Source organism: Quercus robur, chromosome 10, assembly GCF_932294415.1.
Source record: "Quercus robur chromosome 10, dhQueRobu3.1, whole genome shotgun sequence".
NCBI lineage: Eukaryota > Viridiplantae > Streptophyta > Magnoliopsida > Fagales > Fagaceae > Quercus > Quercus robur.
The window spans coordinates 20,075,577-20,090,466 of record NC_065543.1 but is presented as its reverse complement, the minus strand read 5'-3'; the positions used below and the strand labels follow the sequence as shown (position 1 = coordinate 20,090,466).

Sequence of the window (14,890 nt, the reverse complement as noted above, 5' to 3'; positions counted from 1 at the left end):
TTTCCCTTTTTCCTAGTCAAATACTAGTATGTGCGACAGTTTTTGCAGCTCATTATCTCTTTTCATTTTGAAATTTACATTTGTTGAGCTCTATAAGCAAAAATAATAAAAAGTGTGGGAAGATATATAGGTACAAGTCTATGCAAGTATCAAAACCATCAAGACTATTGACCAATCATTTATGACAGGCTTGAAGATCGATTTACAACAATCACACATAGATTTCAAGATTTTTTTCACAAAGATAGATGTGCATAGATAATAAGCTAAGCTCATAAATGCATTACGCCATAAGTACGAAGGTACTAGGCCAAATTCACATGTGATATGTGCTTAAACATATACGATCAAACTTTTTTAATTTTTTACTTTTTATGTGGTTTTGGTTTTTTTACTCACACAAAAACTAAAACATAAAAGTAAGATCAAAACAAAAACAATGCATATAAAGAAATGCAAGATGCACAAAATGCATGAAGACATGACATTCAATGCATGAAGGGTCCTACAAAGATTAAAAGAATTAGATCAAGGACCAAAAGAGTAAAAACTCAACCATAGGAACCCTTTCTCATCCAAACGGAACGATTGTTTGAAATGAGTGTCTCATGAGAAGTGAGATGAGGGTTGGAAGAATGAAAACTGGAGATGCACATAGTCAAGGAGTTAAGAGCATTAAACATTTTCTTTAATAACATGATATTTTCACTCAAATTCGGTTTACTCTTTATAGCACAACTTCCAAGAAGCTCAAGTTTCTCTTTTCTTTTGATTCTTTTAAGAGCATTAAACTTAGAGCAATGAGGTCTTAGATGACCAAAAGCATCACAATGGTGACAAATAATGTGTTTAGGTCCACTAGGCTTTTTGGGAATGGATCTAGCAACTTGGTTTTGTTCTCTCTTTAACTTATGACATTGAGGTTTTATATGACCAATCACACCACAATGGTGACAAGTTGGAACAAACTTAGATCCATTCAAAACCTTAGGTTGAGATCTAAATGGAGGCTTTGACTTAAGAGTCATTCTCTTCACCTTTTGATTTCTTTTGTGTGGAGGAACGTACACTGATTTGTCCTTTGAGGTAGAACACACAATAGACACAAAATCGGATACTGCAACATGATTGCAACAAATATTATTATCCTTTTTAGCAATAGGTTCAGCAATCAAACACTTGTCATACATTTTCAGAGATTCGTTCTTACATTTTAGCTCATCAACAAGTTTGTTAGACAAAACAAGTTTAGTATCCAAGTCTATATTCAAACATTCAAACTCTTTCAGTTTTTCAAGAAAATTTTCAGCAAGTTTCTTATATTTCTCAACCAATTTGTTGGATTCATTGAGCTTAGCAATCAAATCATCATTTTCACAAAATAACTTGCTCAAATCTTTATGAAACTTCTTAGCTTTTTTCTTGAAGAGTTTGACGTTTGGAATATCAATAACACCCAATGATTCAAATAACATGTCATCACAATCGTGAGGATAAACACTCATAGAGGCATTTTCACAAACACGTGGCATGTTACATTCATCAACATCCAAAACATGCATAGAGGCATACAAAGTACTATCCATGACAAATAAACACACGGGGTCAAGGATCACACTTAGATATTTAAACCACAACAAGTGTACTTATTCTAATACTAATTGAATGTTCAAATAGTGTGTAAAACACCTTGAACGTTTAGACCCCTAAATTACAAATTACCAATTCAAGCTTATAATCAAACAATATATATGTAGAATATGAACATAAGCTTAAAATAGAATTGATAAAACAATCTAAACTAGATAAAATCACAACCACAGCAAAAATTAAATGGTAAAGATTTAGGGAAGAGAGATGCAAACACAAAGACAACACAGCGATGTGTTATCGAAGAGGAAACTGAAGTCCTTGGTGTAAAATCTCTCCGCCGCCCTCCAAGCGGTCAATAATCCACTAAAGAATGAAGTTGGGATACATGAATAGCAGAAGACCCTCCAAGCCTAATCTACCTAGTGTACCTAAGCCTTCCAAGCTTCTTGCTCCAACGAGGTTACGCTGAACCTTTGTCTTCTCTAGCTTACCGGATTCCGCTATAGCCCATAGCATCAACCAATATCAATTTGTCCCTTCCTAACTGCTTCCCAAGCACCAAATAGCCTCCTCACAGATATGGGTAAGGTGAGAAAAGGTTTTGGCTAATGTACCTTTCAAGGATGTAACAATGGAGAGGGTGAGAGTAGAGGAATTTGGAGAATCAAAGGATGAAGATTGTGGATGAGTCAATCTTGTTTTTCTCTAGGGTTTCTCTCTCAAAATTCTCTCTCGAAACTCTCAACATTTCGTGGGTATAAGGGGTATTTATACTTATGTGTGTTTGGAATGCGAAAGGTCAGTTTTTCCTAAACAGGTTGCTCTGGCGACTTGGCCTCGTGACTTGACTGAGTTGCGAGTCTAAGTCGCGAGCTAACTGCCTGGCCAGCCTGGGACTTTTGTCCTGTAGTGCAATAGCTGGCGTGACTCTTCAGCTTCCCTGCATGCTTCACACGTGTGCCTACTTTGGCGACTTGCCAGCCGCGAGCCAGTCACGAGATCCAATCGCAAGGCCCTGTTGAGTTGCACACTTTTGAAATTTTCTTCACACTCTCTCATACACTACCCTTACAAGATTCCTACCTAAATACAGGGTTTTTAAATGCTGAATTACAAGTAAATTTGGCACGGAATAAAGCCAACAAAATGGTTGATTAAATTCAACCTTACAATATATATATAAAGTAAATTACGTATTTCCAGCAAGTTATATGGCCCATTTCGTTTACCCCTCAAGAATTCGATATACATGACATGCTGATTAATCCTTTTCACACAACATTTAAACTTTATATGAAAAATTGATTTGCTACTACATTTAGGGCTGTTTGATTGGAATCATGGAAAAAAGAGTAGATAGAAAATGAGAAGAGGATAAAAAAGTGGAGGGATAGAAGATATTTTAGTTTTCTCTCATATTGTTAGGTTAGAGGTAGAAAAGTGGAGGGATAGAAGAGTCATTTGCTTGTTGAGAAAAAAAAATTAGAGGATAGAAAATGTAATTTGTTCCAATTCACTCCCATGATTAAAAGAAAGAAAATGCGTTAAAAAATGAAAAAAAAAAAATAAATAAACAACAACAACAATAACAACAATAACGTCAACTAAGCACATGAACACAGTGTTAACACGACCTCTAAGATGAATATTTATTATTGAAATGAAAAGATATTGATAAATTATTTTAAATTAAACATTGAAACATGTTTTAGATTTATCGAAGTTGGTAATAGAATTTTAATTGGATTATTATTTTAATTGTTTTATATAATTTTTTTTACTTACTACGTGAATGGATTGTGTTTTTTTTTTTAGAAAGCCAAAAAAGTGACAATTCATTGGAAGAACCAGTGGACGATTGGTGATGGTCTTAAATGTAACCACCCTTTCACATGGGAGTGTCGTGTTGATGTTATTTGTGATTTATGCATGTCATTTGCAGGAAGTATTTAACGCACTAATTATTTCATGGTGTTAGGTTCTAAATGTTTAGAAAAATTGGCAAATCGTGAACACAAACTTTTCTAGATATAGATCTTAAAGTCTATAGGTATTATTAGACAATGTTCAAGGTGATTCAAGTCAAGATTCAAGAACATACAAGCTGCAGGAAGAAGATTTCATAATCTGCCTGGCTTGATCGATCTAAGAACAGGCTCGACCGATCAAGAATCGTACCTGTAGAATTTTTAGTCGACCCAAACAGCAATTCAAGCCCATTAAGAATTAGGGTTTCAGATCTACTTCTCTCAGTATATAAATGAAACCCTAAGCACGTTTTTATAAGGCTTTTAAGAGAGAGAAGAGTGTGCCTCTTTTGTATTTAGGGTTTTGTACATAAAAAGCTCTCTCATATTTTCTATCGGTGTTATTACTTGAAGAATCTCAAGATCCAGTTTTGTAGAAGTTGTTGCCTTCTCTAGTCATCAAAGGTGCCGATGATCTAAACCTTCAAGGGTGGTCTTGGAGTCACAAACATGAGAGTTTGTATTGCTAAACCTTTGAGTGGGATCTTAAAGTCATAAACGTGGGTGTTTATGTTTTGCAAAGGCCAAAGAAAGAAGTAGTCCGTGGACTCGGAGCTATCATGGGGTCGTGGCAGTAAATTTTCTATTCGTGGTAGCAATAGGATGTTAGTGGTCTAAGTCGCTATTATACAAACTTCAATTCTTTCATAGTGGTTTTGCTGTTTTACCTTGAGGATAACTAGGTTAAATCCTCCCCAAGTTTTTACCGGTTTGGTTTCCTGGGTCATTATATCTTTGTGTTCTTTATTTTCTACACTTTACATTGATATGATATATTTGTGTTAACCTAGATCTGATAATTTGACTAAGTAATCACTTGACTTATTAACTAGGTTAATCTGGTTGTGTTTTAAGGGGTTTAAGAACTCACAAGTGGTATCAGAGCAAGTAGCTCTTTTGTTTTAGATCTTTTAATTTAAGAGCTGATCCTTGACTCTTGTTGTCATGGATAATTTGAAGTGTCTTTTTTATCATGTTTTTGCTCATGTTTCTATTGATCTTATTGATGTCTGTGAAACTCTCCATAAGAAATTATTGAAATCTATGAAAGTTTCTAAGAAATTCAAGAAAGAGTTAAAATTGGCTAATCTTGAAAAAAAGGAATCGGTTGTTAGATTAGATGAATTTAATAAAAAGAATGAATTTTTGAGAAATCAAATTTCCTCTCAAGATGAGAAGATGAAAAGCTTGGAACAAGAGTTAGTTGAATCTAAAGCTAAAATTGAAAATTTGACTAGTACCAAGCCTACTGTTGATAATAGAAGTGTTTTTGTTTCTTTTAAGCCTAAAACTGAGAAAGTTTATATCCCTCCTTTCAAGAGGAATAATAAAGAAAATGGTTATTCTGCTAGGTTAGACAAAGGTAAAAGTTCTGATGTAGACGCTGATGTTTCTAAACGTATGTCTAAACCTACTGTTAGAGAGCACAATAAATCTGTTTTTGTGCCTACATGTCACCTTTGTGGTGTTGTTGGTCATATTAGACCAAATTGTTTTTTGTTGAGACAAAAACCAAAATCTGAGACTAGATTTACTGTTAGGAATACTGATATTCCTAAATTTGTTCTTGTTTGTCACTTTTGTGGTGTCTCCAGTCACATTCGTCCTAATTGTCATAAATTGAAATTTAAGCATTCTGTGTTTCAGTCTAGGATATGTGATGATATTTCTCCTGCCATAAGTCCATATAAATTGTTTCATATTCTTTTGAAAAATTTGAGCTTGTTGGCTTGTGAAAGGAATTTGCAGGATTTCAGTCTTTCTCAGAAGATTGGTGTAATCTCTCAAATACACTCTACCTCTCATGGATTTTCACCTACAAAGCCAAAGACTCATGCTATGTGGGTGAGAAAAGACTTGCTAAGGTGAGTGTTGTTTACTTGTCCTTGATTTAATTCTTTCAATTGTTTGTGGATATGTTTTGTTTTTGTTTTTGATTGTTTTTCATTTAAAAAAAATCCAAAAACATTGAAAATTTTAAAAAGACAAAAATATTTTATTTTGTGTCTTGTTTTATTTGTTTTGAGGATTACATGAGTTATAATATCTCTCTCTTGATTTAAAACATGCTTGATATTGTGGAGAAACTTGAATAGTATGTGTTATATAAGTGCTAAGCTATTTCTGATTTTGTGTGAGTATGTACTAGTGTATACATGTACTCATGGGTTAATTAAGAAATTGATATTTCTTATTTGTGTACTCTCTATAGCTTAGTTAAGCACTATCATGCATAGCTTTGCATTGTTCATTTAGCATAATGTGTGCTTTCTGTTTTTGGTCATAAAATTTTTTTCAAACCAAAAAGATTTTTATGTTTTGTATTATTTTTCTTGGACTTGTAATCAAGGCTGGCCATATTATCTTTACATAACATGTTTATGTACATTGTTTAGCTTGGATGAGCTTATTTATTGCACTTTACTAGTTTGAGCTTTGTAGTGCATGTTGTGTGGGAAGATATATATAGTTTTTGATCATTTGATCTTGATCTTAAAGTCATATGCCTTTAATTGTTGGACTTGAACCTTGTGAGAAAGGCATAAATAACCATCTCACCACTGTTTACTAGCCAATCATGAACACCTTAGTGCTTATCGTAAGATTTTGTGCTCGAGAAAGTGTAGCACATGCACAAAAAGAACATAAGGTGTAGCCTCGGATTAAATACTAAAATTGGTATGTACATTATTGGACTATAATTAATTCAATCAAATAAAATTGGTGTGTACATTATCCCGGTTATTTTAATAAGTTTCTGAACAAATAAAATTGGTATGTACAATATAAGGCAAATCAAGAAACTTACATGATTGCAAGCTTTTATTCTAGGAGATGTGAGAGTTATATGATGAAACTCTTTAGGTGATGGTCTCTCTCAAACTTATGTGATGAATTTTATAGAAACTGTGCTTGATTTCTATTCACATATCACCTCACATGTATCTTAAGCTTTTGCTAGTTGTACACACTACACAAGTTACTCTTTGCTAAACTTAGTACATATTATTGTGTGTGATCTTGTTGTGGCCATCTAAGATTATATGTTCCTTGATTTTGATGCAAAATGTGTTTAATGTTTGAGTTTTGAGGACAAATTGGTTCAAAATCTTATTTTTGGGAAATCAGGGTTCAATACAAGTGTTTTTGAAGAGCATTTCATCTCATACTCATGCATTTTATTCATAAAATACTATGCTTTGAGGAGTTTTTGCATTAAAATGCTCTATTTTTCGAAAAATTGACTTTTCCAAATTTTCGATTGATCGAAATTGTCTCTCGACCAATCGAAATTGCGATAACAATTTTTGGTTAGAATTTGCTTGGCTCAATTGGTATTCGATCTATGCTCAATCGATCGAAATTGAAAATTCTAAGTTTTTGACCAAATGTTTTTTTCATGCATCATTTATATTTAGGATTCACATGCATTGCATTGATTTTTTGTATCCATCTTGCAGTTTTGCATTCATATCTCTTATTGTTTTCACACATAACATGCATACACTTTGCTAAATTAGGTACTCAACTTGATTTAGAAATTGATTGATTAATTTTTTAAGCTATGTACTTTTTAGTATACGTTATTTTTATGTGTAAACTACGGAAAATATTTTTCTTAAGGGATATCATGGATAATCAATATGTAAATATTTTCTTTACTCATGCAACTATTTATGGGTCACAAGTTTGCATTTATTGAAAGAGAGAATATTTTTCTTTGTGTGTATCCTCAACTTAGTTTTTAAGTTTGATTTGTGTGTTTTTATTTATCCCTACCTCCTAAATTTTCCTCTAAACTATTTTTCTCAAAACTTGTTTTGTTTTTCCTATTTTTATAGGGGAGAAGCTCGTCTTTAATCTTTGTTGTTCATAGGGGAAGTTGTTGCTCTTCATAGGGGGAGTTGCTTCTAATTTTTATAGAGCTAAACTGTTTTATGTTCCCTTGGCTCTCTTTTTTCTCTCATGTTTACTGTCACTCTACTCTTTGTTTGAGTTGTCTTTGTCAATACGTGACAAAAAGGGAGAGAAATAAATGAAATGTGGGAATCCTGTTTGTTTTGTTTAGAGGGAGTTGAAATTGTTTTTGAAAGGGGGAGAATATTTTTGATGTATCTAACTTAGGGGGAGAGTTAAAATTTATTTTTGTTTTTATATTCTGCTTCATATTATTGTTTATATGTCTTTCTTTCCACACATGCGTTGATGTGTTCTTTTGAGTGTTTTCAGGAAAGACAGGTACATTCTGATCAAGATCTTCTACCTCTTCTTGCAACTTCTAGGTTAGGAGTCTTAGATTGGGATTTGTGATGTAATTGGACATTTTATTGTATTGGGTTGTTCTTGTATTTGAGCATTTCATATTGTTTGTAAGTTTTGTCACGAATTGCCAAAGGGAGAGATTGTTAGGTTCTAAATGTTTGAAACAATTAGCAAATCGTGAATACAAACTTTTCTAGATATAGATCTTAGAGTTTATAGGTATTATTAGACAATGTTCAAGGTGATTCAAGTCAAGATTCAAGAACATACAAGCTGCAGGAAGAAGATTTCATAATCTGTCTGGCTTGATCGATTGAAGAACAAGCTTGACCGATCGAGAATCGTATCTGCAGAATTTTTAGTCGACCTAAATTGTCACGACTCAAACCTGTACTTCAGAGTATAGAGCATGACCAGTATGTTAATATTAAGTTTACCTCAATATTAACACGAACCAACCTAAATTGAAGGTACTTATCAAGAATTGTTTCTTAAATTCCTGCTTATTTTCTTGCATAAAAACCATAATATACAAAAATGATGGCAACCTTAAAATTTCATTTCCTTTGAATTTGGAAAATTACCACCTGACTGAAACTTAAGGTATACATGTAAATATTACATAGCTAAACGTTTAGCGAAAGCTCTTATTATAAACCTAACCCCAAAGACATACAACTGGGGTTCAAAACAAACTAAGGTACCAAATTACATCTGTGCTCAAAGGATCAAGTACATCTTGATTCCTCCTATACAACAAAAGAGCTAACTGCTATACAACAAAACTCTACATTCTAACAAACGAAAAAACACATAATCCTTTCCACCTCTAATACTCTCGCTGCTTTCAGGAAGAACCTGTGCACTGAAATATAATAGGTTGAGCTGTGAAGCCCAGTAAGGTTTTAAAGCTCCATGGGCCTTTAATAAGAATGCATGTAAATTCAATATTTTATAGATATGCCAGATTTGATAAAAAAACCTTCATTTGGTTCATATTGTTCTTAAAATAACTTAAGAGCTTTTAAATGAGAATACTTCATTTTTCTTTCATATAATAAATAAAATGACATAATAAGGAACTTGAATATAATTCAGTAATCTTGTCTTTGAACAGACTATCAAATATTTTATCATAACTTTTCATCAGATTTATAACACATTCAATATATCTTTCTTAACATCATACTTTTCTTATAATTTCCAAATAGCTTTATACCTCATTTATAATACATATTAGTTAATCCAATAGTAAGTCTGTCACTACTTTGGGAGGCTTCTAGCATAGAGTGCCAGGCATCCAACATTCCCCACAATGCCAGGTAATTTTGGAATCATATCATAATACATATTTTTAACCATGGGGGTAGGTTGACATCCTCCACAAGCTGGCTGTTACCAACAAGGGCAGGTACAGCAGAGGCAGTCCCACTTTTAATGGCCAATCAGAATCTCCATGGAAATGCCAGTACTATAACCCTTACTGGCTGAGTTCAAATCATAACAATGGAATAACCGAAAACTGTATTTTTCTAATGACTTTGCTTTTACATAAATGTTTTACAAAAGTAGCATATCCATTTTATTCTTAAATATTATGTTCGTGATATAAATAATAGCATTAATATGCTAAAATTATTATGTATATAAGATTGAACAATTCACGAACACATATTTTACTTAAATTATGCATATATTTAATATCTCTAATCAAAAGCTTTAATGCATAATACTTTTCAAAACAATTTTTATTCTTATCAAAAGCACATGTCACAAGTCCCTTACCTGTAAACAGAAGGTGCGAGAGATAGTACAAGAGGAGCTCAAGTGTCCGTGTTCTCGTTCTCGCCACCTAAATTAAAAACCAAAACTTATTACGGACAAACTCTTCCTAATATATAAACTTATACCTCAATCACAACCTAACTCTCAAACTCAAGAAAATCTTAATTCCCATCATATAAAGTTCCCCAAAGCATATGATACAATCATCAAACACATTATGCACGCAAACCATAGAGAAACCAATGAATAAAATTTATATATGCTCCAAACATACCAAAAGATGAGCATATTAAATTATAGCTCAAAAAATTCACCCTAACTTGAGAATTAAATCCACAAAGTCAGGTGTAGCATATGTTGTTCACTTCTCATTTCAGCAGCGTATGCTCCATTTGTAAAATACAAATGGGCTGTCCAAACATACCCAATTGTCATTAAATTTTACAGAACTACTCCCCTGTATGTCCAGTATATACCATAAAAATTTCAGAGTCAAATAATAAACCCATGATTTATTAAAAATCACACAAGACAGAATACTCAAATCTGTCCTGAAAGAATTTCTTGCAACTTAAAAATTAAACCATTATTTTTATGTTCATCCAAATTCTGTGAGACCACTTCCATAACAACCATGTGTGTTTTAGAATTCACAAAAACTACTCCTAACATCCTAATTCACATAATATGATTTAATACATATTTTTCTTGTTGTAAACATCAAATCTGTCACAGAGACAGCTTCAGTACATATTCTTACAAAATCATCAACAAATAGCAATAGGCCTTAATTTCATTTGGGTATTTTATACCTATAGTATACATATTAAAATATGTTAATAAGCATTCAATTGATCACAATATCATCAAACTTTTAAATCACTAAAACAGAATCATAGTTCAGCCTCTAAAATCAGGATAGAGGATAAAGAAGTAAAAATAAACAAATGAAGTTTTGATTACTTACCCCCAAAAATTTGAAGCTGAAATTTTAGAGTTAACCCTTTAATTTCTTCTTTAGAGAGGGATATTTTGTTTTGGTGAGGGAGATAAGGCTGCCGTGTAAGAAGGGGAGAAGAAAGAAACAAAGAACAAGGAAAAGAGTAGGGAAAGAGGGCTGGACTTTCTGTCTGGTGCAGCCAAGAAAATGAGATAAGGGGAAGACTTTTGGGGCAGCAAAAAGGGGATAAAAGATGGGGACTTTGGGTGAAATATGTGTAGAGCTTAGGAAAAATCTCACCACCTACTTTTCCAATTTTCTTGCATTCACACTCACACCTTTCTACAAAAAAAATTTCTTGCATTCACACTCACACTTTTCTACAAAAATAATATCACTTTACATATACATATATATATATATATATATATATATATCCTTACCTTTATAAAGTTATATCCATCACATTAAAAGAGCATATATGTTCTATAATATCACAATATCAAAGCTTCATGCACTTAAAAGTAATTAAGATAATGACATGCATATAAACCCATAAAATTAATTAGGCAATTAGGTTGGGGTGTTACACAAACAGCAGTTCAAACCCATTAAGGATTAGGATTTGATTAGGGTTCAAATCTACTTCTCCCAGTATATAAAGGAAACCCTAAGTACGTTTTGATAAGGCTTTTAAGAGAGAGAAGAGTGTGCCTCTTTTGTATTTAGGATTTTGTACCTAAAAAGCTCTCTCATATTTTCTACCGGTGTTATTACTTGAAGAATCTCAAGATTCGGTATTGTAGAAGTTGTTGCCTTCTCTAGTCATTGAAGGTGTTGATGATCTAAACCTTCAAGGGTGGTCTTGGAGTCACAAACAGGAGAGTTTGTGTTGCTAAACCTTTGAGTGGGATCTCAAAGTCACAAATGTGGGTGTTTTTGTTTTGCAAAGGCCAAAGAAAGAAGTAGTCCATGGACTCGAAACTATCATGGGTTCGTGGTAGTAAGTTTTCTACTCAAGGTAGTAATAGGATGTTAGTGGTCTAAGTTGCTATTATACAAACTTCAATTCTTTCATAGTGGTTTTGTTGTTTTACCGTTTTACCTTGAGGATAGCTAGGTTAAATCCTCCCCAGGTTTTTACTGGTTTGGTTTCCTAGGTCATCATATCTTTATGTTCTTTATTTTCCGCACTTTACATTGATATGATATATTTGTGTTAACCTAGATTTGATAATTTGACTAAGTAATCACTTGGTTTATTAACTAGGTTAATTTAATTGTGTATTAAGAGGTCTAAAAACAAACACATGGGGGTGTCTTGTTGATGTTATTTGTGATTTATGCATGTCATTATCTAGTAAGTAAATAACGCACTGATTTTTTTCAAAATATGTGGGATCTATTACCATGATTTTTCTATTCTTTAGTGAGTATTGTCATGTTGTATGATGGGTTGACAATGATTAACATGATTGGGGCAAACCACAAGAATACAGTACATTTTTTGCAATTTAATATTTAGTATAAACAGGTTTGTGTCAAAACGGATTGATTTGCTTTAACACGATTAATAAGTTTTTCACTTTCGTGTTGACATGTTTCACCTGTAATCAACTAGAAAAAACTTAGTTCTAAAACGAACCTTTATTATTGAAATGAAAACATATTGATAAATTATTTAAAATTGATATTGAAACTTGTTTTAAATTTATAGAAGTTGGTAATAGAATTTTAATTGGATTATTATTTTAATTGTTTTCTATTTTTTTTTTTTCATACTAGGTGAAGGGTTGTGTGCATTTTAGAAAGCAAAAGAGTGAAAATTCGTTGGAAAGACTAGTGGAGGATGAGTGATGGTCTTAAATGTAACCACCCTCTAACATGAGGGCGTCATGTTGATGTTATTTGTCATTTATGTGTGTCATTTGCCAATAAGTATTTAATGCACTAATTATTTCATGGGGATGTCGCGTTGATGTTATTTGTGATTTATGCACATCATTTGCTAGTAAGTAATTAATTCATCGTTTATTTCACAATGCGTGGGATCTATTACCGTGATTTGTCTAATCTTTAGTGAGTACTATCATGTTGTATGATGGGTTGACAATGATTGACATGACTGGTGCAACCACATGAATATGGTACATTTTTTGAAAATTAATATTTAGTATAAACAGGTTTGTGCCAAACAGGGTTGATTTGCTTTAACACAATTAATAAGTTCTTCACATTCGTGTTGACATGTTCCACCTATAATCCACTCAAAATAACTTAGTTCATGGTACATTTTGAGGCAAGTTGATCGATTTTGACACAAAATCGTATAACCTAGTTAATAATATGTGTTAATAGGACCTCTAAGACAAATCTTTATTATTGAAATGAAAACATATTGATAAATTATTTAAAATTGATATTGAAACACGTTTTAGATTTACAGAAGTTGGTAACAAAATTTTAATTGGATTATTATTTTAATTGTTTCATATATTTTTTTTACTTACTACATGAATGGGTTGTGTTTTTTTATAGAAAGCTAAAAAGTGACAATTCATTGGAAGAACCAGTGGACGATGGGTGATGGTCTTAAATGTAACCACCCTCTCACATGGGAGTGTCGTGTTGATGTTATTTGTGATTTATGCATGTCATTTGCAGGAAGTATTTAACACACTAATTATTTCATGGGGGTGTACTGTTGGTGGGGGTGTCGTGCTGATGTTATTTGTGATTTATGCACGTCATTAGCTAGTAACTAAATAACGCACTGATTTTTTCAAAATACGTGGGATCTATTACCATGATTTATCTATTCTTTAGTGAGTATTGTCATGTTGTATGATGGGTTGACAATGATTGACATGATTTGTGCAAACCACATGAATACAATACATTTTTTGCAAGCTAGTATTAAGTACAAACAAGTTTGTGGCAAAATCGGTTGATTTGCTTTAACACGATTAATAAGCTTTTTACTTTCATGTTAACATGAAAGTAAAAAACTAGTTCATACTACATGTCAAGGCAAGTTAATTGATTTTGACACAAACTGATATAACTTAAATCATAATACGTGTTAATACGATCTCTAAGACAAACTTTTATTATTGAAATGAAAACATATTGATAAATTATTTAAAATTGATATTGAAACTTGTTTTAAATTTACAGAAGTTGGTAATAGAATTTTAATTGGATTATTATTTTAACCAGTCGCTAACCCGTGCGATGCACGGAAAAACTATTAGAAAATAATAAAGCATGCATATATTAAAAGACAATTTAAGTTCATGTGTGCTTGCAAGGGATACATACTTAAATAGTTCTTGCGGTAGAAATAAAAGCCTTATCTTTGAGATAAAGAACTGATGTAAACAAACTAACCTTACATAAAACAAATTAAAAAAAAAAAAAAAAAAACATAAAACTGATGTCACGGGAAATTCAGCCACATAGTAGTAATATATAAATCTCTTAAAACCTAAACCTAAACATAAGGACTAAATATATAAACAAACTAACCTTACAAAAGCTGAACTTTATAAGCTAAAATCTATACCGTGCATTGTAGATCTTGAATGCTTTAGGGCTTCCTACGTCTGGAGAGAGAGAGTTTGCAAAAACCGTGGCTTTATATTTCTTAACTTGAGAGAGGGGTAAGGTTGCTAGGGTTTTGTAGATCTTGAATGCTTTAGGGCTTCCTACTTCTGAAGAAAGAGAGAGTTTGCAGAAACCGTGGCTTTATATTTCTTAACTTGAGAGAGGGGTAAGGTTGCTAGGGTTTTGAGGAGTTATAATTTTTATTTATTTTTTATTTTTTATGCTGACGTGGAAAATTGTGGTGCCAGCAAAGGCTTCGGTTTTATATATATATATATATAGATTATTTTATATTTTTTTTTACTTACTAGGTGAATGGGTTGTGTGCTTTTTAGAAAGCAAAAGAGTGAAAATTCGTTGGAAAGACCAGTGGAGGATGGGTGATGGTCTTAAATGTAACCACCCTCTAACATGAGGGTGTCATGTTAATGTTTTTTTTTTTTTTTTTTTTTTTTTTTTTTGATACAAGATAGAATTCTACTCTAGCCTAATCTAAGTGTATATGTGTGTGAAGCTCCCTCCTGGAGACTTGAACCCCGGCCCTTGCCCCCCACACTCCACAAGCACTTATACCTGTGGAGTGACCATCGCACCAAGGGTGTGCGGTGGTGGTGTCATGTTAATGTTATTTGTTATTTATGTGTGTCATTTGCCAATAAATATTTAATGCACTAAT

The 14,890-nt window shown here is 32.6% G+C and overlaps 1 long non-coding RNA gene across 2 annotated transcripts; it reads right to left on the bottom strand.

Moving 5' to 3' along the window:
• Window positions 1–8,413: 8,413 nt before the first annotated feature.
• On the bottom strand, window positions 8,414–10,870 carry LOC126703185 (uncharacterized). Of its 2 annotated transcripts, none has more exons than XR_007647967.1 (3): window positions 10,636–10,870; window positions 9,669–9,735; window positions 8,414–8,768 (listed from the first exon to the last, which is right to left on the bottom strand). It is a non-coding gene; the product is annotated as an uncharacterized LOC126703185 (long non-coding RNA). The 2 variants fall into 2 exon arrangements; XR_007647966.1 differs by having other exon boundaries at window positions 8,414–8,748; window positions 10,636–10,867.
• Window positions 10,871–14,890: the final 4,020 nt, after the last annotated feature.